The sequence below is a fragment of the Chlorocebus sabaeus genome, chromosome 14 (genome assembly GCF_047675955.1).
Source record: "Chlorocebus sabaeus isolate Y175 chromosome 14, mChlSab1.0.hap1, whole genome shotgun sequence".
In the NCBI taxonomy this organism is placed as follows: domain Eukaryota; kingdom Metazoa; phylum Chordata; class Mammalia; order Primates; family Cercopithecidae; genus Chlorocebus; species Chlorocebus sabaeus.
In genome coordinates this window covers 67,126,755-67,153,426 of record NC_132917.1, presented here as the reverse complement: position 1 = coordinate 67,153,426, position 26,672 = coordinate 67,126,755, and the positions used below count along the sequence as shown (strand labels likewise).

The following is a 26,672-nucleotide window of genomic DNA, read 5'->3' as shown; positions in this document are numbered from 1 at the left end:
ACATATATGAGGTAATGTTAGTCTTTTCAAATAAAGTCTTAAATTTAAGATAATCTTTAGTTCCTAAAATGCTCCAAATGCTGCCTCTGCTTTATGTTTGGGGCTTGGAATGCTCTGGCACTTGCACATTTGCACATGGTACATTTAAAACGCCTGCTACTTCCTACTACTACTAATAGCTTCTTAATGTCAGGCACCATGTTGGATCCTATGTACCTTCTTTCAGATTCTCAGGCTTTTTTTCTCTGTTTAGCAAATGAAGAAATCAATGTTCAGAGAAGTTAACGCAATTTTCTATGGCCAAACCATTTTTTAGTGGGGAAATTGGAAGTTGAACACAAGTCTCTCTGATTCTAAAACCTGCATCTGTTACTCAAGAACAACATTATCTACTATAAAGCAGAGTGGAGGAATGGAATGCTCTGCCTAATTAATATTCTTGTTAATAAAAAGTACAGGCCGGGTGTAGTGGCTCAGTCCTCCTAGCATTTTGGGAGGCCAAGGAAGGCAGGTCACTGGAGTCCAGAAGTTCGCGACCAGCCTGGCCAACATGGTGAAATCTGATCTCTACTAAAAATACAAAAATTAGGCCAGACATGGTGGCACGTGCCTGTAACCCCAGCTACTCAGGAGGCTGAGGTGGGAGAATCACTTGAACCCAGGAGATGGAGGTTGTAGTGAGCCGAAATCACACCACTGCTCTCCAGCCTGGGCAACAGAGTGAGACTCTGACAACAACAACAAAAAAGTACAGATATTCTGATATATCATTTATAATTTACTAACAGTCAAAATATTATAATAGGGCAAATGAGTGGCAAGGAAAGAAATATTAACTCAGTGTGGGGGAAATCAATCCAATCAATTGTAAAAGAGCGAGAGCTGCCACAAATAGTATGGATACTATGAGAAGTTGTTCACCTGCTTCCACTGGGTCTATAATTAGAGACTGAAAGCCCACATGTAAGGCATATAGTGGAAAAGATTTCCACTTTTTTTGTGAAAGATGATGCTGAAGGTCCCTTTCAATTTTAAGGCTATGAATCTGGACAACAGAGACCCATAGTGAATGAGATTTAATCTTTGCTGATTCAGAAGGTGCTTCAAGGCTTTTCAGTGCCTCATGGACATCACTGTCATCATCAATTACAAGTCCTGGGATGAGACGAAATGTTGGATTCCTAGCTAAAAGAAGACCAGCTAAAACAAGCTTGTTTATATATATTTATATATTTTATATATATATATATATATATACACCTTAAACTACTGCCAGGAGCCAAAGTTCCCTCTAGCTCAAGGGTCTGTAAACCTTTTCTTAAAGGGCCAGTTAGAAAATCTTTTAAGTTTTTTTTTGCCCTACGTAGCCTCTGTCACAACTACTTGACACTGCCATCAAAGGGTGAAAGTGAACATAGGTGATATGCAAATGAATGAACAGGGCTATGATCCACTATAACATTATTTATAAAGCAATTTGTTGGTACTTATTTGTAATTTTCCAACCCCTGCTCTAGATTAAACATCTCCCAAATTTCACACATTTTTTTCTTATCTGGTGAATATGCAAAGAGCCAGTCTCCAAACTTAATTACAATGGTTTAAGACCACCTAGGATTTTTTTTTTCTTTTAATGTAGACCACAGATAATGCAATTAAAAAAAGAACCAATAAAATAAGTGAATTTGCAAGGGATTTCCAACACTAAAAAACAAACCAACAAGCAAACAAACCAACAAACTTGGAAGAAGAAAGTTCTCACAATTGCCTATGGGAAATTAACTAGGACCATCAATTGAGCTGAAATTATCTCCAAGGATTCAGTTGACATACAGCCAGTGTTCACTATGATGACCATAGCCAAATATTATTTGTGCAAGTATCTACAAATGAATTTAGAGGAAATTGTAATTTTTCTCTTTCGTCATTTAAGTGGTGAGAAGCCCATCAAAATAATAACACATGGTAGGGCTTACTGTGCTGCATGGAAATAATGTTTAAATAACACAGTGCCAGAGCACCTCTGTCTAATTACATAGGCACTATTGTGATGGATAGTTTAGAAACATTGAGGTAGCTATTGATAAAGCAAATGAAAAATATGGATGTTCTTCAAATTTCTGACCGCAGAGATGGACACTGAGCTCATGGTTTAAATGGGAGGCTCATGGCTTCTTTCAATTGCTTGAAGCTTCCTCTGGAGTTAGATTATTTCAGTTTCACTAAGTGGAAGTTAGAATCAGCACAGGGCTTTCTGTGGGACATTTTAATTACTCCTAATTTAAAATATTATAAACCACTATTTTTTTCCTTTTTAAAGAAAGAAAGTCTGTCATTGACTCACTTCTGATTTTAAAATACCTAACTTATGAAGAATGCATGCCGCAAACACCCAAACAATTCTGCAGAAAGGAGATGCTTGTGTGGGGACATCTCTGGAGTTGCTATTTATGCACTGTGAAAATCTGGAGGAGTCATGTGATCTCTCAGCCTCAATTTTTTACAAATTAAGTCTACAATATGTAGCTCAAATGCCACTGTGGTAGTTAAGAATATAACCTATGGGGAAGCATTCTATAAAACAAATAAAGCTATGACTGTTATTGATGTTGTTAAATAATTTAAAAAATAATATAAGAATATTTAAGCCAAACAAAAATTAATTAATTCATTGAAAAAAATCAGTCAACTCTCCTCTTATCTTTAAAAAACTGCCTTAATTGAATCACAATAATTAATGAAGTGGCCAAGTGTCAAGATAGCCACAACTTTTGTACTAATAAGGATTTTACTCTATGAAATTTCTCTGGTGATGGTTCCCTTTAGAAACTTTACAGAGAAATTGATAATTACTTTCTTGATGGAGTATGTGGGGCCTTTGTCTCCTCACATTCTTTCCAGAGGGTTTATTGGTCTTCCACTATCCATTTCAGTGACTACTTTGAAAAATGTTTACCCCCAAATAGTGAAGTTCATCATTCTGCTAGTGCAAAATGCAAATTTTTTTGTGTCTTTTTTTTGGTGAGAGAAAAGCCAAGTTCATTATATATATGTTTGACATATATATGTTTATAAACATATATATACACATTATATATATGTTTGACATATATATGTTTATAACCATATATATGTTTATATATACCTTCCTGAAATAATGAAATCATATATTTAACATATATTTAATCAAATATATATACTTTCCAACTTTTAAGTTCAGGGGTATATGTGCTGGATGTGCAGGTTTGTTATATAGACAAACGTGCTATGGTGGTTTGCTGCACAGATCAACCCATCACCAAAGTATTAAGCCCAGCATCCATTAGCTATGCTTTATGATACTCTCCCTCCCCTCACCCTCCACCCTGGTGTGTGTTGTTCCCCACCATGTGTCCTGTTAATTTTTCAAGTGTAAGAAATGTGAAGTTATTAAATAATAATGTTCTACCCGAAAACTTGCTATTTAGTTAACATTATTATCAAAGTAGCAAAAATAATATATATTACTTTATATAAAAACCACATATTATATGACTATATATACACATATAGTTGAAATCAGGTAGTTTATCTTGGCCTTAAAGAAAAACTCTAACATATTTATTGCTTAAACATGAATGGCTTTATAAACTTTTTTCCTTTCCAGTCTGTCTCCAGACTATCCACAGGTCTTTGGTTCATCTCCCTACTTAGGCTGAACTCTTCAATAACTACAAATTCATAAACACTGCAATTTATTCTGTAACAAGCCATAAATCTTCTTTTTGTTGCTTTTACATTAGAAACAGAGCTAATGTTTATTGAGCTCTTGTCCTGTGTGAGATACTTTACTTGATTTGTTTTCATTTCATCTTTATAGCAACACTCTGGGAAGTAGATATTATTATTGTTATTTTAAAGATGAGGAAACTAAAGATTAGAGATTAAAATTGGTTAAGGACATGCATTTAATGAATGATGTAGCTAGTGTTCAAACCTAGGGTAGTTAGATAATGAAAACTCAAATTCTAATCTCTCTCTTTTAATCTGCCCTTTAAATTCATTAATTTAGAAATCACCAATCGGAATGATCTCTTGACATATATATAATATATTCTATATAAACTATTATATATTATATGTAATTGTGTAATATGTAATGTATAGCCATCATATTGTATATAGGTATACATATAAAATATATGCATATAAATGCATTACACACATATATACATATATATTTTATGTATACATCAAGAAAATTACCTAGCACATTGCAAATGCAACAGAATTTACGTGGTCACTTGCATGTTTTCTGCATTTCTACAAAAGAATCTGCAATGAAAGATGTTAAATAGGATGCAATTTGTAAGCCTTTCATTAAATAATGATTCTCAGCTGGATTTCTGAGAAGGGAATATTAATGCAACCATATGTAACTAGCATTGCAAGAAATTAGCGTTGCTGATTTAGTCTTGAATCAATCATTTTAAGCTATGCATTAGACTCTTTGCTGATACATTTCTGTCTCAGGCAACTTAGAAATTGTGGGCTGAATGCAGCTATGCTCCAAGTATAATTTGTATGAAATATCACTACTATTTCAAGTTTCTTAGGTTTGAGTAGGGAGTGATCAAATCCATATGCAGAAAGACAAAATGGCACTACTCAAGGTCCGATGGCTAATTATTTAATACCAATCTCTAACATGTACCCTCTTGGGCATGCGGTTTGGTGATAAGTCAAGTTTCAGATGCCAACCAAAAGCTGAGTCTCTGGATGTGGGGGCTGAAATGAGTTACAGTGTGGGTGTGGATGCGTGTGTTAAAACCTTCAAAGCCCTTATTTGGTTGCCAAGTTTTGAAAATACTATGAGCCATTTTTCAATTTCCTTGGAAACCATATTACCAAGCCAGTTCTACAGCATTTTCTCCAAGATTGAAGCGTTGAAGTATGCTATTGCCCATGCTTATTTTATTAGTCACAAGAGGTGTTTTAATAACAAAGATTAAGTCATCACTCAGTGACAGTCAAGATTTTAGCTAAGAGATCATAAAAGGAGAGGAAGCAGAATCCTAAATAGAACTAGATATGACTTGTCTTCTGGAGAGAAACTATGGTGAGAAATGTTGCTTGGACATACAGATTTGTGGCCACTTCAATGACTAAAATGTCCAGTTTGGCTGAACTCTGTGTATCATATGACATGATTGCATTTGATTATTATTTCTCTTAACTTTCTTTTATTCTATAAGTGCCTCCCTCCTCCACTTTTAACTTGAGTACTCTGTTTATTATGAGGAATGGATTTAGTTAATCACTACCTCATAGTATGGCTTAACTTGTTTCTCTATTTCCTGTATTTCTTGCACACTAGTTAGATCTAGAGACTTGATTAGATTGATTCAAATTTATAGTCAATAAGACTCCATGAGTGGTGCCGTGTCCTTGCTATTGCATAATATCCAAATTACATAATATTGGGTTAATCAGTGGGTAGCTTCCCAGGTGATGTATTAGTCACCTGTATTAGTCCATTCTCATATTGCTATGAAGGAATTCCTAAGACTGGGTAATTTATAAAGAAAAGAGGTTTAGTTGACTCACAGTTCCACATGGCTGGGGAGGCCTCAGGAAACTTATAATCATGGCAGGAGGCACTTCTTCATAGGGCGGCAGGAGAATGAGTGCCCAGAGAAGGGAGAAGCCCCTTATAAAACCGTCAGATTTCATGAGAACTAACTCACTATCATGAGAGCAGGATGGGGGAAACTGCTCCCATGATTCAATTATCTCCGCCTAATCCCTCCCGTGCAGGGATAATGGGAACTACAATTCAAGATGAGATTTGGGCGGGGATGCAGTGAAACCATATCACCACCCATCATAAAATCTCCCATCAACCTTATACCGAATGATTTTGGCAGCAATGCATGAAGGCTACCTTAATCTATTACTTCATTAGGGGGCACTAACATATTTTTCAATGAATGGAATCTACAGCAGCTAAAGGTAGAAGGTGAGATGGGCCACAGCTCCTTAGAAATAGCCAAAGGCACTGGACAGGGATGGTACAACAGAACAGAGCAAATGACTCAAACGGGCAAGCTTATAAGACATCATCAACATTTTCTAATATATCTCATAAACCTATTTTCCAGTGTTAGGCAATAGAAAATCTCCAGTCTCCTGGGGAGGTGGCAAAGCCTCAATGCAAAGTGACTAAATTAAAATGAAGTGTCAAGGACAGAATGGACCTACCTTTCTGTTCCTTGATGTATCTTCTAGTTGTGTCCAGGTGGTTTCAGTCTCATTCAAGCCTCAAGTAAAACTCCAAGTAACGAGGTGACTGTTGTATCTTTTAAAATGAACATTGTACACATACTTCTTCCAAGGTAAATATTTAGTCAAAACTAAACAAATTGTAGAGACCAAATTGTCTTGTTGTTTCTCAGTTTATTTATCTCATAATAACAGCCACCAATACGGGTGGTTTGAATGTTTTCAAAAATAAACAACTACTACCAAAAATAAAACAAAACAAAACAGGTTTAGGATCTGTTTTTTGTCCATACTTCTCTCTGTCTTTTTCACTGGGTTCCTTACCTCTGCCATAGAAAACATAAAATGATTTGAGTCATTACCCCAAATTTATTTCAACAACTAATACACTCTGGATGCATAAAACAGGTTAAGTTCACAAAACCTGCTCTTTCTCAAGAAAGATAGAAATAGTGTCAACATTTCCAATTGCTCTGCTTCCTCAGCACTCTTAGCTCCCTCCAACAGGCTCTATGTTTTTAGGATGTTTTTCTGTCTCCCCTCCCTAGAATGTTTTTTAATTTTTTCTGTTTTCTTCACCACCTTCCCCCCCAGTGCCTAGAATAGTATCTGACACATAATGGATACCTAACAAATATTTTAGGAATATTCAGGGCTGTATATGAAATGTACAAATAACATACTCCCTGCCCATTTCTTTAACTCCATATTTGTATGTGTTAGCAAAATGTTCTCAAGTTCTCCTATTTCTATCTTGAGTATTTAAATAGAACTGTTCAAATCTATTTCCTGTGTAACTATAGGAAACCCTGCCACCGGATTGTTTTGTGGATTCCTGGTAGGTTCTTAGATGTTCCATTCGTTGTCTGTCCAGTCTTCTTCCAGGCTGTACTACCCCCAGACTGCTCTATTATTTCCACTGGCCTTCCAGGTAACAATTCTATAGGCTATGGCTCCTCCTTCTTCCCCAAGCACAGACACAGACTCTTCTTCTGTTCCCCAGGTTGTCACAGGAGTCACGTTAGATTTCCAAGGTTAAGCAGCTTTACTGAAGATTGCAGAGATAATGAGAGCTGTGCAACACACGCAGCTCTAGAGCAGGCGCTGGTCATGAAGTCTATTGGTCCTGCTCTATCACAGGTGAGCCCTCTGGTCAATTTCCCCCTTAGACCTAGGTCTCCTGCGATTTTCTGGGGCCCATGACCTCACCCATGCCAGAGGCTCCTTTCCTTTCTCCTTGCTTTTCTATCTATACACTTAGCTCCTCCCCAAGGCCTGGCCTTAGAATGGCCATAAAACAGGTAATGTCAGATGACCGTTGAAGTTTGGAGATTATTTTACTTAGGTTAATATCAGAATAACATCTCTTAACATCTCTGCATGTACAAAACACTTATATTTTAACTTGTTGCATGATTCCCATAGCTGATGGTTTTTCTTCTAGATTAGAGTCTAAGTCTTGCCTTTGAAAAGCCAAAGAGCCCCATAAAAGAATTTTCTCAAAGCAAAATGAACCATTCCCATTTGATATGTTCTGCTGCTACTTTGAGAGTGTGATGTGGTATACTTACTTTACCTTTGGGTCACCTCTGGAGAGCAGAAACTGAGGCAAAGACTTTTTTCTCTTTCAGAAGTTGTTCTAGGGAATAACAGATGAGATTGCAAGACAGAAACAATTCAAGGGTGCATTTTTGAGCAGGCTATCGATATGGGTAATGAGCTTGATCCCACTGGCACTTTCTAAGGAGTTGTCAGACAGATTCCAGAATTGTCCCAGAGAATGGGAGGAGAAAGCCTTTATGGATCAGCTTCTTGTGACAGAATGAACTCCCAACACTTGTAGCTTCCCATATGTGAATACCAGGCCCCTGTCACTGTGTCAGAGGACCTCTCTCTATATCATATGGCTGCAGGAGGCACTGCAGGCTCTACCTGTGCAAAACTGGCTGCCACTGCTGTGACTGGGGTACAAGGTGGGCTGGGAGCATAGAAGTTTGTACCCCAAGTTGTTAAATATAAAATCTAACAGTGGGCAGGGACTCAGAAATCCTGGGTTTCCAATTCTACTCTGCACCATTACTGGTTGCATGACCTTGGACCAATTCCTTTACTTCTCTGAGGCTACATTTATTCAAAAATGGAGAACGCCCCCAAATAATAAATAAATAATACAGTTTAAAAAATTAAAACAAATTTATTTTACGATTCATTTATTTCAAAACTTAAAAATTACTAAAATAGATAATAACAAATAACATCAAAGAATTATTGAAATTTGGAGATCATTTACCTAAGATACAAAACAAAGGGATCAAACACTCAGTAGGTTCCTCAATTAGAGTAGCTATTATTATCATATAAAATTTTAATTTAAAAAGATAGTTGAATGACAACATGAATTAAACTCAAGAAAATATGAACTCTTTCTTTGGCGGTAGGTCAGCAGCCTTCCTTGGAAGAGGATGCTGCTCTTTACTGTGGGAGGTGGGTTCCTACGTTTGCATTTTTCTTTATGTGAGTTATGTGAGGTGTAGGTCCCCTATTGCCTGAGAAGGGTCTTAAAGCATGGGCAGAGATGTACCAAAAACATGGTGGCATGCTTGTGTGTCAAGATGTGCGCCACCCTGTGGAATGCTACGTAACACAAAGGCATGCTTTGGACTGTAAAGGAGGGAAACAGGAGTAGTGATGTGATAATGATCCTTCCTAAAGGAGAAAAATCTGTTTAGTAAAGCCAACCAAAACCAAGGCCGGAGACTTTTTCACTTTAGAACAACATGGTTGTCAGCACTTTGATGGGTATTCATGACAATTTTGGCAACGAAGGCAAGGAATTTGACTGAAGTTTCAAGTTGAATTTTGAAAGATGGTTGATCGTTCCAGGAAGTAAGAAATTGAATGAAATGTCATTGAAGTTTGTCTGAACACATCTAGACACAAAGCCCATCAAGATACACCGAGGCAAATCTAGATTCCTTCCTCAAAACCTCAAAATGTTTTCATGTGAGGCATCAACAGAGCTGCCAAACCAAAGAGAAACACATCCACCAAATCCTGCAGAAAGTTTCATCTTGTCAGAAATTCCAGGGAAATTGTGAAATAAAAATAAGCACCACATATTCTTTAAAAATTATTATTAGAAATACTAACAATTATTATTGTTTTAGTAACTAAAAAAACCCACTAATTCAAGACTCTTATAGCTTATAAATGTAAAACAAAAACAACACAATAGAAGACTCAGCTTTTGTTAACACATTTAGGTTTGCATGAAATTACATCCTTTAGGAAAAGGAGAATGACATTGTTTTTAATGACTGGTCATAGCAAAATGCCTGTGGTCATTTCCCTCACTAGATAAAAACACTTTGTTAAAGGCTGGCTCTTTAGGTGACTCTGGAACCAACACAGTTATTTGAGATATGCTTGGGCTAGTTTATGTCATTTCTGTAATTATTTATTTTTTCTGTAATTATTTATTATTACTTTATTTAAGAAGGTCTGTGTCAAGGAAGTGGACACATATTAGCACTAAATATTTACAGAATATTTATTAGTTTTCAAGGTCCTCTTATGGTTGTTAATCTCACGCTGATATGTCTTGATATTTCAATTTAAAGTGTCTGTGTGTGTCTGTGTGGATGCAACCCATGTGCGTATGCATACATCTCTGGTAGAACATATAAATATGGAAATCCCAGTAGGCCATCCTATCCACAAGGTATTATTCCAGTGGAATCTGGAAAACTCCTTTTCTGCCCCTGTGCTCTTCTTCAACCAGTAATGCTCAAAATGGCACCCTTGGTGGTTCATTGCTTTGGCTCAAGTGTTAGTCCTTTGTAACTCCCCCAAGAGAGGTGATACCTACAGTCATGTCAAACATTGAGGATGTATGAGCCAGTTTTCCAGAAATGTTTAATTTGAGGGAGGTGAACATCTTGGGAGGACACTGGGCACTCAGAGGGCAAGGTTGGAGTTACCATGGAAAGATGTAAGGTGGTAAAAGACCCAGAAAGAAGAAGAAACTGGGAGCACCTAGGAACCACTGTGCCCACAGTGGGCCCTCTGCATAACTCTAAGGGCATGTAAAATGGAAACTGTGAAACTCATGAAGCTCTCATTTGTTCTCCCTTCCCAACAGCAACCTTGCCCTCAGTGGCACAGGTAAAGGCAGAAGGCAAATATCACTCTTGGGAGGATGATGAACATAGAGCAGGAGGAAGTCCCCACGGCCTGACCAAGAGGGGAAATAAAAGACAGCGCTTCTGGTTATCAGGGACTGTGGAAAAAAAGGTCAGAGGTAGGAGCTAGTCTTCTGAGCTTTCTAAAACAGGCTGAAGCAGAGTGCCAGGCGAGGCATGGGCTGGCTTGCCAACACAAGAGGCTGGGTGTTCCCAGGACATTGAATGTGAAACATGTAGATTCAGCCAGCACTCAAATACCACGTGAGACCCTGCAGCAGATGGCATGCCAAAAGCTAGAGTGATACCTGCCATGAGGGCCTATACCCCGACACCAATCAGGGAAAATGATGGATGGGGAAAGAAACAGCTTTCATTGGAAGCTAATCTGTTAAAATGAGAAGAAATGGGATGGAAGTACTTGAGGAATTTTAAGTCAGCCATAGAAAATAAAGATACTACCATTTTCTAGCACACTTGAGTATTGTATGGGTAAATTTATAGCAGCAATAATAATTTTCAAGAGAAATATACAATTTGGAGGGATCTTATGTATGCCATTGTTTAGGTGCTCTAATGGGGGGGAATTTTTCCCTATCCTTGTTCCAGGAGAAAATTCTAATGCTTTCGTGTCTTTCTCAATGGGTAGAAATGGTAAATCAACCTTATGTGAACTGTTTCTCTTTTTCACAGGACATTTAATTTTGTGAGATCAGATGAGAGTCTCCTGCTCATGATGAGTATATAGAAGCTTTGGTGGCTATTTCATTATCAGATCCAAATGATGAGTTTTTATTAAAAATAATTTATCTCTGCCTAGAAAATGCTCCCAGGAACTTGGAAAACTTTCAGCCCCTTGGAACTGCTAATTCTGATAACCAGGCCAGTCCTACAATGGCATGTTTTGGGGTTGAGGCATGCATTCTAGGTAAAAGCAAGATGGCAGCCATCTTCTGAATGAGATTGATGGAGGCCTTGGGCTCCCTATCTTTAATGGCTGTGGCTTGGACGTATGGCAGTGGGTGGCAATAAAAGTTACTTGAGATGTCACATTATACAAAATAATAATGACTTTTAAAAAAGGTATAAATTGAAATGAAAAGACTACAACTCTGAAGTTTCAAGACAAGCTAGGCAATATAAATAATCAAAATATCATTTGCCTTCAGTTTGAGTCCTAATTCTAAACAGCTTACACATTTTCAAGTCAGAGTTACAGGAAAAATATTGATAGCTAAATAAACAGGGTGAGTACATGATTAATGTTTTAAAATAGTAAACACTTCACATTTGTAGCATTCCTTTAACAGATTGGTCTTGGAGACCTTGTTTTCATTCCTGCTTTGCAATCTGTGTTTTGTTTATTTATTCTCTTCATGTTGAATTCCTCTCTTTTAATTTACCTTTCGTCTTAATTTACTCTAGGGGGCAAAGTGAAAATGTCTAAAATAAGTGAAAAATCTAAAACAATTAGAAAATTTAAGGTGAAGCAATAATCAACTCTAAGAATGTAACTGCCTTTTTCAGCAAGATAAATTGTGGGCCATAAAAAGATACTATTATTAGCTAATTTTCTTTAGACTTGTAAAGACTCCTATAGCTGCATTTTATATTTCTAACAAAGATATAAAATTATCCAGGAAAATGCAGAGGCTCAGAGGTGGTGGAGTCTTTTTTGCTTATTACCTTAGGAGTGAAATAAAAATATGATAATGAGAGGCTCTGGCAGGAATTTCCCCTCACAGACCCCAACAGTCTTGTCTAAGATGTGCACATGTTGTTTGATATTAGATGTGGAACAAAATCTGATCACAGACATGTTAGAAAAACAAATTGAGAAACATATATATTACTCCTGTAGTTTTTACAAATCAAAAAAGAAGATGTTCTAGAAACTATTCAGAGATAGTTCAGAGATAGTTCAGAGATAGAACTATTCAGTGATAGATCCAACCTGCTTCAACCACGTTGGATCTCACATCTGCTCCAACTGGAGACTTTAATCTACTCTTTGGGTGGAGAAGCTAACAAGTCCTATGCAAAAAGCTGTGAGGGGGTTGTTTAACTCAAATGCTGAACATGAAGGCACATTCAAAAATATGCTGGCCACGCCACCCTATGGGAGAAGGATAGGCATACGTAATATTGATAATTTGTTGGAGATAAGACAAGTAGATCCTGGCTACTCAAAATAATTTCCCTGGGTAGAAATTTAGATCCCTGCTACAAGCTGAGATGGGCCTGCAACACAAATATAGATCACTCTCACTCATGGGGATTATCCAATGTAAGGATGGTCCAGCTATACACAGAATGTATATCTTTCTGATTCTTCTTTTTTTCAGTGGTATTCCTTCCTGGAATAATACCAGTGTATTTTTGTGTTGCTAATCGCCCACCAAAACCAAAGGCTTATTTTGGGAGGTAGTTTAGAAAGTATCTGTTTATGATCCAGCAATTCATTATTTTTCTAGTTAGTGTCATGGTTTTTATGTAACTAAAGCTGATTTTTATTTCTTAAAAATCAAGAGCCCATAGAAAAATACAACCATGTTGGCCAGAGTCAGAGCTACCCTGAGCCTGCCACTTCCCCACAAGAGCAGTAACCACAAAGGACATTTGGGTTCCAGGCTACTCCTCACTGGAGAGTCCTTGTGATGCTTCTAGGAGGTCCTTCAGAAATAATTTTCCAGGGAAATTATCAAGAAGATAAACGATCTGACTGCACTGCGTGTTTGGATTGTAGTGCCTGGGTTGCATACATTGCTTCTACAATGTACACATAATTTAAGATGCTAAATCCTTTGAAACTGCCTTGGTAGTGTTGCAGAGATTTTTATAGGGTCAGCATTGTATCTACAAGTCAATCAGGAACACAATTGCTTTTGTAAAGCAATGACTGAGACTGGAAGATAATAGACAGTCAGCAAAATCAAAATAGCACTCCTCCCACCAGGGGCCTGATGTTTCAAACATTTCAAAACAGTGCCTAATATTTTGCAAATCTTTGCTTTAACTATAAATATGCTTTCTCTCTGGAGTTAAAATCAGGGAAAATCCCATAGGATCTCATAGCTACTTAAAACAAAACAAAACAAAACAAAACTGGACATAGAGTTGAAATTCCTTTGCTAGAAACAAAAAGAACTCACCTCCCTCCAAATTTTTTATTCTCTAATTAGACAAGCTTTAGCTATTTCATGTAATTATGACCTTGCAAAGTTTGAATTTCAACTGGGATGATGTAGTTCATAGGGTCTGGAAAATAAATAGTTGTATTCATGATAGCAGGATATATTAAGACTGATAATATAATCCATTATCTTTTTCTCTTTATGTTTTCGTCACGTATTCCAAATATACTAGCATCTAGGCAATCAATATATTTCCTAGTATTTTTTGACAAATAACAACTTTCTGATGATTTGAACAATAATGAAACACCCACACGTAATTTCTCACCATGCCATTGGTACTCTCAGTATATACATTTTAAATTAAGAGCCATGTAGCATTGCATCATTTTCTAATCTGTGAAATCTAGTGCTAAGTGGTTGAAGCAAAATTTTTCTGATTAATCAGATCTTATTTAATAAATGCTATTACCTTTGACCACTCTTTTGTTGTGGAGGCTTTTTATTTGACATGAGGGTGAAAGAACCTCCTAGTGTCATCTCTGACATATTTGCTTCCCCCCTCCAAGCCTAGCAGGGCTAGGTCTTCTGCCCTGGCATATGAGGTCTAAAACAGAATTTACAGAAATCAAACCACAGTTCCGCCATTCCTTGATGTCCTCCCAGGTGAGCTCCTAGGCTTCATGCTCATACTTCTAAAGCAAGCAAACTTTAAGCTAATTATGTGCTAGTGTATTCTCCCTTGCTGAATTTTGGCAGGTTGCTTCTGTAAATTATGAAAAATAAATGTGAAATATGCAGATGTCTTTTGTTTGAAGCAGATGTTTGGTCCATCTTGCCAGAATCCAATCAGCTCTTCCCCTGGGGGTCTTGCCCCGACAACATTATCCCAGAGCAACTCAGGAACGTGAAGGGATGATCAGAATAGCACTTCACAGGCCTTTGCAGAAGATTCTGGACTTAGAGGTCTTTGTTAAGGAGAATTAAAAATAGAAATATCCCAATCTATAGGAATCAGATTGTCTCTGGTAAAAGACACTGGATTCAGAGTGATGTTCTCTGGTGGTATACAGTAGAATGGGATAAGGGTAGGCTCCATGTTGCAGTGGTATTCTTGAGGGGGCCTGCCTTTAATTCTGCCATACTGATGATTTATAATAATACCTTGGGATCTTACAGTGACATTTCTGCCAATGCAGCTCGCACTAGGGTCCAGTGTGTCCTCACACCAAAATCTCACCTTAGACAGTGGATTCTACAATTCAAAAGGAAGTGGACATGTGACCACTATCTGGCTAATTGGTTGAGTTTACAGAACTATACAGAATACTTCAACTGAAAGATCCCTTTATTGATATACCACAAGATGACAGGAAAATTAAAATATTTAGGACCAAGTATACTGTATTGAAGATGAAATCTCTCTACTTGCTGATTCAGGGACTCTATCTTATGGGGCCTTAATTTTACTGTGAAATCTGGGTAAAAAGACTTATTAAGAGTAAAGTATTTGCATAGGTATAGCATATATGTATAAGTTTAAACAAATAATTCTGTAGGCCACATTAGTAAATGTTTTGCATTGTCATAGCCATCAATCACTTTCCACTTTCATGAAGTCTGTTAAGCAAAAATAGAAACTATTAAATAGTTGTAGGGTCTTCCAGGGTCCATGGAAAAAAAAAACTGTAGAGCTGGTGGATGTTGAGGTTGCAGGTGGCAGGTATCTTAAATGACTTTAACCCAGAAGGTAGAGATGGACACTCATTCCAGACTCTGCTGACCACTAGCATATGACTTTGGGCAAGTTATTTAATTGCTCATAGCCTCAGTTTCCTCATCATGATAAGATCTACTATAGAGAATTTGTTGAGTGAGACAATGTAAGTCAACTACTTAGACAGAGTGTCTGTGCCTGATGCATTTTTGGGCAAAAACTTGATCACTGAGAGCTAATTCTGTAATTTTCCTGTTCACTTTCCACCACTTCTCAATGGGGATGTATTTTATTTATGCATGTGTTTACATGTGTATTTATTTACTTTTACCTAATGCATATCTTTCATATGGCAAGGTGAACACATTTCCCTTGCATCTATTTGCAGCAGAGTTGAGGAGTCAGTCCCCTGCCGACATCTGCTTCATTATAGGCATCACCTAAGATGCTATCTGACGTTTGCAGTCTCCCTTTAATTTACGCCTTTTGAGTAATAGCTTTGTTTCCTTCACTTTTACTCATGGGTCCTATCTCCAACACTGTTTCTCTCTTCTCAATCCGCTTCAAAACTCCAAGTTCTTTTTTTAACTGCAAAGCTTCATAGTCTTTTAAGAATCTCAGTGATGTAAATATAATGAGATACTTTATACTTAGCTAGTATTTATTGAGCACCAACTGTGTGACAGGTTCTGAAAATAGTGAGTGTGAACGAGACAGACAAGGGCCCTTTTCCAATGGCTCTTTCCCTCTGGTAGGGTAAATAGGGAACATCTCACTGCCTGTGTACCTGAAGCCTTTACTCATGCTTTTCAGAATCATGTACCATGGCTTTTTTCTTAGTAACAGCATGATAGAGTATATATATATTTTATTTGCATGCCTTGAGGCTTGATGTGCTATTCAGGGGCATTTTTACCATGTGCATAAGACCATTACAACTGGTTAAAAGTAAAAAGTTTGGTTAAATAATAGATTATTATTTTCTTCCTGACACCAAATAAAATTAATCAGTTACTATGGCAATGTATAGACACAACCTTACTGAGCATTTATTGTGCAAAGCACTTTGTTATCTATCCTACAAAAATCTATCTTCTGAATCTATTCATCAAACCACCTAAAGGAAAAGAGCATAGGGAGAGAATGATATGAAAAAGAAAGAGAGAGAGAGAGATGGCCTGTAGCCTCAGGGGTGTTAATTTTAAATTGATGATACAAAATCTACAGGCTAAAAATAGCAATAACTTATGATGTTAAAAATAACATTTTCACATAATTCATCTAATTCCTATGTTTATGAATATGGATGGGTTATAGTGCTCATCTTATATACTATTGTTTGAGGGATTAAACGAGATAGATATGCAAGAATTTTATAAACCCAGAGAAGTGCGCAATTACTAGGTGACATATTGCCAACTGCATGAAGCACATAGGTGGGGCTTCTTATTGCTCTTTCACATAAAATAAACTGAATTGCAGACAAATCAAACAATGTATCTAAGCCTGTACGAATAGTAAACCTCAGGGCTTAACTGTGAGCCTAGGTCTTCTGACTCTACTATACTTAACTCTCAAATGAGTTATGAATAATTAAAAAGCTACATAACAATGAGACCATATTAATGAAATATAGACAGGATACATAAGTATTTGAGACATATAAAGAAGACAAGCATAGTTAATTAGGAAGGCTTCATGGGAGAGCCTATTCATTTTGAAGGAGGTGGGACTTGGATTAATCTATGTATTGTACTGTATATATTGTATGTACTGTAGTCTTCCTAATTCCTTGCTTCTGGCTCAATTTTAAATTTAGATTTATGATTCACAAATATTTTTTAACTTGGAAGGTATTTGCCTTGTGGTCCAGCATTTATTCTCCCACAAGGACCAAATCTCATGTCCTGAGAAGGTATCCCTGGCCAAGGAGCAATCTCACGTGAAACAGAGGTGGGGTACAGCCCACAGCAGGCGCCAGCAGCTTTCCCACTCACCATTTAGAGGGGATTCCAAATAGTGATTCAGAGCTCAAAGGTACTGTGAACCATGGGCAACCTGTTAAGAAACTGAAATTTCAAATTCCTGGCCATTTTTAATTGCAATTTTCCTAGGAAAAATAGAAAGTTCTAAAATAGACATCATACCAATAACAATAATAACATAAATTTTTTTTTGTAGATCTACATCCAGAGTTAAAGGGAATATATTTTAAAGACATCACTAAAGCATTTATCTAGCTTTAACTGCCTCATCAAAGAATATTATTTTTAAAAAAGAAGCCTCATAAAGATGTATGAATATATAGACCTATGATTATTCAAAAAAATTGTACAAATCAAAATAAATTTGCCAGAGCAATTTAAAATAATTAACCTTTGACAAACCTCCCTCTCTGGTAATGGAATAGTAACTATATGAATAAAAGATAAGTCGTGACATTCAATGAATTACAATATTCATCCCATAAATTACTTGATATAATAGCTCTATAGTCTACATTTTTATAACACGAAAATGTCCCAAACATGAAAGAACCCATTCATTTCCAGTGTGTGGTTTGCAGATAGGTTGGGTAATTTCTTTTGCTTTCATCAGATATCCTTCAGTTAAGTCTTTACTATTATTTTCCTCTCAAAATATACTTCCTGTCAGCCTGTCAACCATTTCTGCGGTACATACACCTGGTAGCATTGAGGCTAGTGCTCACCGCCTAGAGTAGCTCAGGAACATAAGTGAGTGCTACCCTGATTTGCATGCTGGGTGGGGTGATTACTGGGCCAGCACTGCCATCTGGCTGATGACCACATTTCAGAATCCGGTAGCCCTGGCACTTCCGCAGACTGCGTGCCCTTTGGACAAGCTGCTGATCTCCCTGTTCTGTCTCCACTTCCTTGAGATAAAAGAGCAGCCATCATCTGCTTTGCCAGAGTAAACAGAAGCCATCTTTGACCACGTAAAGATGATTATAGACCCAGAGCAAAGTATTATCAGTGCTACATAATGATAACTAAGAAGTGTTTGTTGGCATATAAAAACCTCAGGCTGGCAGAATGGATGCAAAATGCCCAAAGATTTTTGGTCCAAAATGTGTTGCAATTTTAAACAAAGAATGGAAATGTATGGCAAGAGGCTATCTGCTGAGAAATGGATGCATCCCTGGCTGCTCATTTTGCCCATTAAGTATACGATTTGCTAATCATCTAGGGGTGACCAGATTCCTTCAACTCTTCCAAGCCATTTGCTTGGAAAGTGAACAAAATGGACCATGAAGGTAGTGCTAGTTTCTAATTCAATGTGTATACCTCCCCAGTGTCTTTCTAATGCATCCACATCACAGCAGAATGCATCTATACTAACATATCATTTAAATTTTCATTATCTTTGCTCTCTTAATCATAGTCTGGATTCAGTTATACTATAATAAAAACAGACACATTTATTGAGCACTTACTATGTATCAGATAATGGGTCAAGTCCTATACATATATTTACTTCTCTCCATAACTCATAAGGTAGATTCTAGTTTCATTCCCATTTTGCATAAGGAAATGGAAGCTTAGAGTCACAGTGATATGCTTAATGGAATATGCTGTGCTTCCCCAGACACACCACGCCCTCTGGCTACCCAGACTCAAGACCTTCACAGAAGGGTTATCTTCACAGATAGGGTTATCTTTTCTAACTCTGGAGTTGTAGCTGTAAATAATGTTAGTCACAATTCCATCCAGAGCAGGGCCTCATTTGGCTCCCCTTTCATCCCAAAGTCACAGAAGTAGGTGAGTAGGGCTCCTGCTAATTCCAGTCCTCCAACTTGGTCCTGATGCTACAGAAGCACTCCTGAGCAAATGGTGCACAGTGCCCATTGCTGTATTGTCTTTTGGACAAGTTATTTATTTGAACCAAAAAGTACCTTCTCTTTGTGTTTTTGTGCGAAAGATCACACATATAAAAGAAAGGACATGTGAAAAATAAGGCTTTAATTCACAGACCAAACTATTGCTTCTTAGTTTGAGAAGCTTACTAGTATCTGGTCCATGCAGTTGGATATACTTTTACTTTTTATTGAAGAAATCCAGAGAGATTTCATTTTCTTCTTCTTTGGACCTTTTTTTTCTTCTTCTTTGGAGGTCACCATTTCTGAGTTGGAAAGTTAGGACTCATTGGATGATCATGAATACATAAGAAGGTAGGAACTGGCGAAGGGCCCACTTATTAACCTATCATTTAGAAATGATTTTCATGGGTCATTTATTAACAGTCCATGGAAAGAGTTCTGCAAACATCCCTGAAAGAAATGTGGTTCTTGCCCAGTTATCACCTTTTACTGTTGAGAAAGTTGAAGCTCAGAGAAATTATAAACTCCATCCAGTTTTGTACAAGTTAGTAGCAGAGTCTAAAGTCTGCTGTTTTACCCTTATTTTGGTGTTCCTTTAACACGTATTATTGTACATTTACTGTCCCAGGAACTGAGCAAATTACATTTGTTGTTTACCCCAAACTTTGATATTAGGAAAGAAAAAAAATGTATCGTAAAACAACGAAAGGAAGATCTGTTTCCTTTTTCATCCTTTGTGCATTTTTCCTTTTTCTAGTTTCTTAAGTTTAATATTTCTTTTTCAGTAACCTATAGGACATTGCACTAGGCCTGGAGGAGAAAGAACATTTTAGGCTGCAGTGACAAGAAAGTGATAGTTTAATGCAAGGTTCCCCCAAAATTTTATGAGAAGCTTCTATTTTACATTTTATTTTCATTGTTGTTTTTTTGTTTTTAAAAATGGTGAGTAGGGCAAATGTGAAATTTCCACTGAAGTGAATTTTGGTCTTTTTTACTGTGATTCATGGTAAGAAAAAGTTTTGTATTATAACTTAGCGTATATGTAATATATATACATACAGACACATACATATATATACACACACATAGTTATAACCGAAACATGAAAAATGTCATGAAGTATACTCATGTTAATATAAAAACAGTAAATTTAACATCAAATATGATTTTATTAATATTCAAATACTACAAGATGTGTCACCCTTTTTATTCTACTCTATTTCACTCTTTTAAGGTAAACAAAGCTCAATAAATTAACCGAAGCAATTTGAGCAAATGTTTCAATTCTCCATTTAATTTTGTTTGTGAAAATACAGAAAGGTCAGGTGACCAGTGAATTTTGGTCTGGCTTAGCCCTCTATCTCAGACTGAGAGATTTGTCATTTAAATGCTAAAGGTACAGCGGGGAATCTATCCCTAATTTCTTTTTTGCCTTCCAATTTCCTGAAATCAAATCATGTGAGTAATCTTGAGTGATAGCTGAAGCTCTCTGAACTTTCATCACGCCTGTTAAATGCGGGGTAGGTATACGTGACTCTCATGATCCCTTCCAGCTTCAAAAGTGTGTGATTCCATGATATTTTTTTAATTTGATACCTGGATACTTGTAAAAACAAAGTCCTCTCAAATGTTTTCTGTGCATAAACTAAGAGTTTGTAGAACCACAAATGTATTCTTCTTGAAGTTACTCTAAAATGTTGACAGATGTGAAAGTGAGCATTATCGAATGCTTAGTTTTACATTTGCATTCAGATCTGTTGTTTCAATGGGGACATTTTTATAAAATAAAAATGTGTTACTGCTGTTCTTGGAATTCTCCTGGTTCCACAGCAGATTTAATTAGCTTAAGCACTGTATTCTTCTGTGCACTTTGGTTTTGGAGGCTTTGCCATTGTTAGCTTTATGGTATCCCAGGGAGAGAGAGGTCTAGTTTTTCACTGTCGCAATATTACGACTGTAGCGCCTCTATGCGTGTGAGAGAATGAGAGCGGTAGCATTGCCAGTACCAAGGCATATTGTGCACATTCCTCAAAGGTGCAGGATGGCATTCCAGCTAAGTTTAGTAAAAGTAATCTGGGTAATGGCCTGAAGTAAAACCACCTTTATTGGTTATGTAGCTCAGTTGCCAAAAAGGTGAACTGTTTTTATATTTTCTCCACATACAGCTGTGTGAATGTTTGAGCCCTTGGATTAGTAAAGCAAGCGAATCAACTGAGAGAGATGTGGAGCTCATGTAGATTTGGTATCAAAGATTCAGCAGTCAGTGAAGGCTTAGGAAATTTTTATCCTTTCAGTCCAAAAGTAACTGAACTCAAGTTTTTGTGAAATTGATTTTCTATAGAACAAAGCCAATGTGTTCATTTACAGTGAGAAATACAACTGCCATATGGTCTGGAATATTTACATGAGCGTGACCCATGTGTACTCTCACCGTTGGCAGCCTGTGATAGAAGCCAAATGATAACCAGCAGGTTGCAGGGTGAGCTCTGAATTCCAAGAAGGGGTATCGGTTACACGGGTGGAATATTTAATGCCATTGGGCCAAGAGAGTTCATGCGTCCATCTCAGGAAAAGGAATTGGAATGCTTGCAGTTCGTTGGCTAAGCCTCCTTTCCCTCTGGATAGCAATAGGATGCTGGGTGTAACATTATCTACCCTTCAGTGCTGCTGTGAGGGATGGAGATGATGCACACCTCACAGTGTCTAGTGCATTATAAAAAGGCTCATAAAATGATAGTTATTTTAACCTTTGTGACTGGGCTTTTGTGTCTGACTAAGCACTTTTCTTCACTTCTGAGTGACGTTTTCTTTCTTTTTTCTATTAAACATGTCATGATCATAATTGTTAAAACTGTAGAAATTTTGAAAATCCAGAAAAGCACCCCCCAAAAGCTATCCTACTACTACACAGAGAATAAAAAGCTCCTATTAAGATTCCGGCATAGAGTCTTCTCCAAAATGTGACTTGGGTTGAAATATAATTGTCTAATATGGAAGGACAGAACTATTTGATGCCATTAAAATTCTATATTCAGTCTTTCCACGGGATCTGGCCTAGTTCATCTGCCTCACCTAAAAGTTTTTCATAATCTAATTCTACCTTGTCTATCTCTGGCTAAGGAAAATAAATAATGAGAAATAAATTCTCTGGATTGGGTCTTCAGGTCACACTAAACCAGGTAGGTAAGTAGCAGGCCAGAAGTAATCTGTGAGGGGGAAAAAAAAGGTATTGTTATTTGCAATGTAATTCCTGGTGGCTTGGATGTCAGGTCTGGAGTGCTGGGAGGGAGGTGGAGAAGGAATTGGAGGAGGGTAGATAGAGGTGGGGAATGGAAAAGAGGACAAGGGAGGTGTTTAGCTTTCATTTGCAAGCGTGATACCCGCTGCTTTGTTTATGGATTTGATGCTATTCATATAGTCTTTGCAATATTAATTTTTAATTTATGATGCTCATTAGGAGACACTTAAAACAGAACAATTATCATTTATCTTGATATATTATTTACTAGGACTGACTGTCATGGTTAGGGGCCCATGATTAGTGAGAGGGGGATGGAGAAGAGCTTCCAAAGGTGCTGGGGTAAAAGGATAGGAGCTTAGGAAGCAGTTGTCAGAACCCAAGGCCCAAAGTTCTGATGTCGAAGTGAAAGCCACACAATCCCTAATCAAGACTCAGGAGGCTCTCTCCAAGACAAGCCTGGAATAGTACTTAATGAACCTGCAGGATCATATTAATGAGACTCTCTCTTAGGCTACCAGCTCATCAATTATTCATCCAGCTGCATTCCTGATACTTTGCTATCTTCCTCCTCTTTTTGCATTGGTGTGATTACTTTTTTTAACCCTCCATTTCCTTACCTGGAGTGTAAACAAAGCCTTCTGTTCTATAGTTTCCTTTTCTTCTGCTCAAACATCATCTCTTCTCAGTACTCGTCCAGGATATCAAACATGATAATGGAAGTCTGCTACAGGGGAAATCTAACTTTGGAGAGTGTCAGGGAATTAGGGCACCCCTGACTTTTTGCCTCCTTCATACTCTGGGCTTGTCTGTACATTGCGCTGATTATCACATGGTATTATAATTATCTATTTGTGTATGATTCTTCCCCATTAGACTGTGAATTCCTAGAGAACGCCTGATATGTAACAGTTACTGAATAAGTAAATGGGTGAATGAATAAATGAATGAATATGGATGCTCAGTTATGCCTAATATTCAGTCCTGTCGATCTATAGTCAAGAAGATTGTGAGGCTGAGGCCTAAGCACTGCCTACATGTTCCAGAGGAAGCTAAATGAAACAGAACATAAAAGAATTCTGCATTTACGATCTGGGTCATTCAGGTGAAGATATGTCTGTAAGCTTGGTGTAGAAAGCTCACCAAGTCTGTGTGGTAATCAGTTCTATTATGATTATTTCAATAATTTGTTTTAAAGAACTTACCACAATCGACCATAGTTTTAGGCACAGAATTATGTTTTATACAAGTGAGAGGAGAATTTCAGTGAGCTTTCTGAGTGAAGATCAATGTTCTTAAGAAGGAGGGAGCTTTGGAGTGGGACAGCAGCTGAGCTTGTACTAAGTATATTATTTGGTTCACTCGCTCAAGGTCAATCAGGAAGCCAGTTTCCCTTCTTCAGGAAGAGAAGTGCTGGAGGCTGTGATGCTGATCAAGGTCATTACCCCATATAGATAGTGAGGATAGAAAAAAACAAAGACTGCAAGTGTTTTTCATTTGTCCTAGGTAGGTGGGATGATGGACCGTAGAGGTAGCACTACCCAAAAGGCAGATTGACAAGGTGAGGCAAGGCAGAGATGGGTGTGAGGAACCGTCTTGACATTCCATCCCCCAGCATTATCTCCAACAAGTTATGACTACTCAAATACTAGAAAAGAAAGCAAAGATCCAAATGATTAGAACGAATAAAAAGAAGTAAGAATATGGGGATATAATTGTTCAGCTTTGGCAGGCAGGCTGCAAAGCCAAAAGTGATTGGAGACTTTTGCCAAATGGATTCTTGTTAAATCTCAACTAAGTTGCAATTCTATGGGGTCGTATCTAGAGAAGCATTGTCTGGAAGTTCTCTCTATAGACCTTTATGTTGGCTCTCATCAGTGAGTCATGCTGAGAATGGGTTATAAGTATGCTTGGGCTATTGCTGTCCTTACTCCTTGAGGCACCTAGCTGGGCTGGGATGGTTGGGACCCTCCAGCTGTTTGTCCTGTACCAAGAGAAGCCTTATCCATTGATCTTATGTTATGGATTCTAAAATTCATGTTATTTTTTTCTCTCATTTAACATTTCTGAAATTGGAATGTGTTTTCCCATGAATATTTTACAATCACTTTTGGCCAGGTGGCAGTGATAAGGTAGTTGTTATTGTCCGCACATGCCAAAACCTGGTCCCAGCTGTTCATGCTATACAAACTTCAGTTGAGTGATGTGCATTGTACTGCTTGCATTGGGTTCAGTTTCCCTTAAAGTGTCTTCAATAAAATACACTGTGATTTAGCACTGAAACAAAACAGTTATTATGCACATGGAAAGGCAGGGAAACAGAGAAGTCTGTATAAATGTGATGTTGATAAAGGAAAATAAGTCACAGAAGTGATGAACAGACAAACGCTTTATGAGTTTTGAAGAAAGGAAGATGCCCACAAATAGATGAAACCTGTCTGAAGTGAAGCTCTTCAATTAGAGGTGGGAAAAATGGTTTTATCTTTTTTAGGGATAAAGTAATGATGTGTCTTTCAGTGGATAGACTTTTGGCTTCTAATCATTTTCTGTGTGTGTCATGGTGTAAAATACATTGGAAACCCTGGCTTTAAGCTCTTGGATTATTTTTTCTCATTCGAGCTTTCTGGTAAAGAAATAATTTAAATTCGGCTTAAACTTTTAAAATTATTAAAATAGTAGTACTGGTTGTGTTAAAGAATAGCTACCTTGTGACTGATTTACCATGTCTTGTATATAGTATTAGTTTTTACCTAATTTCAGTTTAGCTTTGCATGTTAAAGATGGAATTAAACTGCTGGTCCTTGAGGCAGTTTAAGTTCAGGCAATTGATATAAGAAGTGGGAATTGAGTCCAGCTTTGCCATTCCCAGTGGGAGCAATGGGAAGCGCTCAGAGGGTAAGAGTCAGTAGGTTATTTCTGTGTTGTGCATAATATCTGTAATACACACTTCATGCTGACTGAATGTGATTAAACAGGATGCAATCTCTAATTTTTGGAGTTCTAATTAGAGGCTGGCCTCCAACTATCACTAGCTTCTTCATCAAAACAGAATAGGTCATTCTGAAAATGCAACTTAAGGATATAAATTAGAAAATCAAATAATTTTAGGTACAAAGTATCTTGAGATGATTTGGTTCAATTCTTTTATTTTAAAAATGCATAGACTAAAGCCCAAAGAAATGAAATGGCCACCTGGCACCTCACAGCTTGTTTGTGGCAATAATTAGGCCTTCTGCACCTGGTGGAGTGTCCCGCCACCATCACACACATGGGTCTTGTGAGGCAAATTTCCACATAAACAAAATGTATAATTTTTGTGTATTTTAGTTATGTATAAAACCTTATTAGATCCAATTCTTCTAAATCTTCATGCTATTTGCACCAATGAAAACTTACTGAGATTTCATCACTAGAGACTTAATCCCGGGCTTAAAAATACACTATTCAGTCTTAGAAGTTTTCACTTCTGAGTTATTATGACCTTGGTGATTTTTACTGTTCATCCTTTAATCTTTCTATTTTCCCAATATAAAAAAATGTAAACTTGGAAAAAATGCTTCAATCTCTTTTGGATTTAAAAATGTATCAGCTTGACTCTAACCAGGAGGATAGAGATGAGGAAGTAGGTAGCAAAAGTCATTTTCTCTCCTCTCTATTCCACTTCCTCCAATGGAATTGACAATATATTTTAGAGGCCTATTAAACTGATAAATACATTCTGGATGGAATGACCCATCTTACTGATTTTAGGATATGACATTTGAGGGCTTCTGAAGAAAGAGCAGAGAGGGCTTGCCAATATATCTTAGTATACAACAAATTGAGGTTGACTCTGCCTTGCTTTTTTATGTTTTGCAGCAGATGAAGCTTCAAAACTAAAATAGAAAGGAAAATATTTACAGTGTGTAGTGTGTGGGGGGTATCTAAGATGTAACGTGTATGTGTACACACATAAACACACATACCTATTTGCTTCATGCATGACATAGATTTTTCTTCCCCACTACGGATCTTAAAGGTTAAGAATACCATTGTCCAGTATGCCCACAAAAGCCTGAGTGAAGCGCCACCCTTCTCTATATGGAAACTTAATTTTTTTTAGTATTTATTCTCAAAATTAACTTCACCTTGGTTGTGTAGTTTATCTAGATTAAATATCAAGTATCTTTTCAAATAAAAAATATGAAAATAAAAAAGAATTTAAGAATAAAGAAAACAGAAAGAAAAGGAGAAGGAAAAAGGAACTCTCTTCTCCCTGAAATAAAATATAAGGGGCATGATAACATCAGAGGGACTTTCAAAA

At 37.2% G+C, this 26,672-nt stretch overlaps 1 protein-coding gene and 1 long non-coding RNA gene across 6 annotated transcripts in view; one reads left to right on the top strand and one right to left on the bottom strand.

Moving 5' to 3' along the window:
• Positions 1-26,672, top strand: part of LOC103220136 (UPF0764 protein C16orf89-like) — a 201,635-nt gene that overhangs the window by 95,343 nt on the left and 79,620 nt on the right. The window contains exon 6 of one of the 5 annotated variants that reach the window (XR_012095339.1): positions 7,265-7,401. The exons of the other annotated variants lie outside the window; for them this stretch is intronic. The gene's annotated coding sequence lies outside the window, so the exon portion shown is untranslated. The remainder of the gene's footprint in view (positions 1-7,264; positions 7,402-26,672) is intronic. 5 annotated transcript variants of the gene reach the window in all.
• LOC140713336 (uncharacterized) overlaps positions 6,421-26,672 on the bottom strand; it is a 200,259-nt gene continuing 180,007 nt past the window's right edge. Inside the window, exons 4-5 of the long non-coding RNA XR_012095340.1 lie at positions 7,838-7,900; positions 6,421-6,587 (exon numbers count right to left, since the gene is read on the bottom strand). This is a non-coding gene — a long non-coding RNA (uncharacterized lncRNA). The remainder of the gene's footprint in view (positions 6,588-7,837; positions 7,901-26,672) is intronic.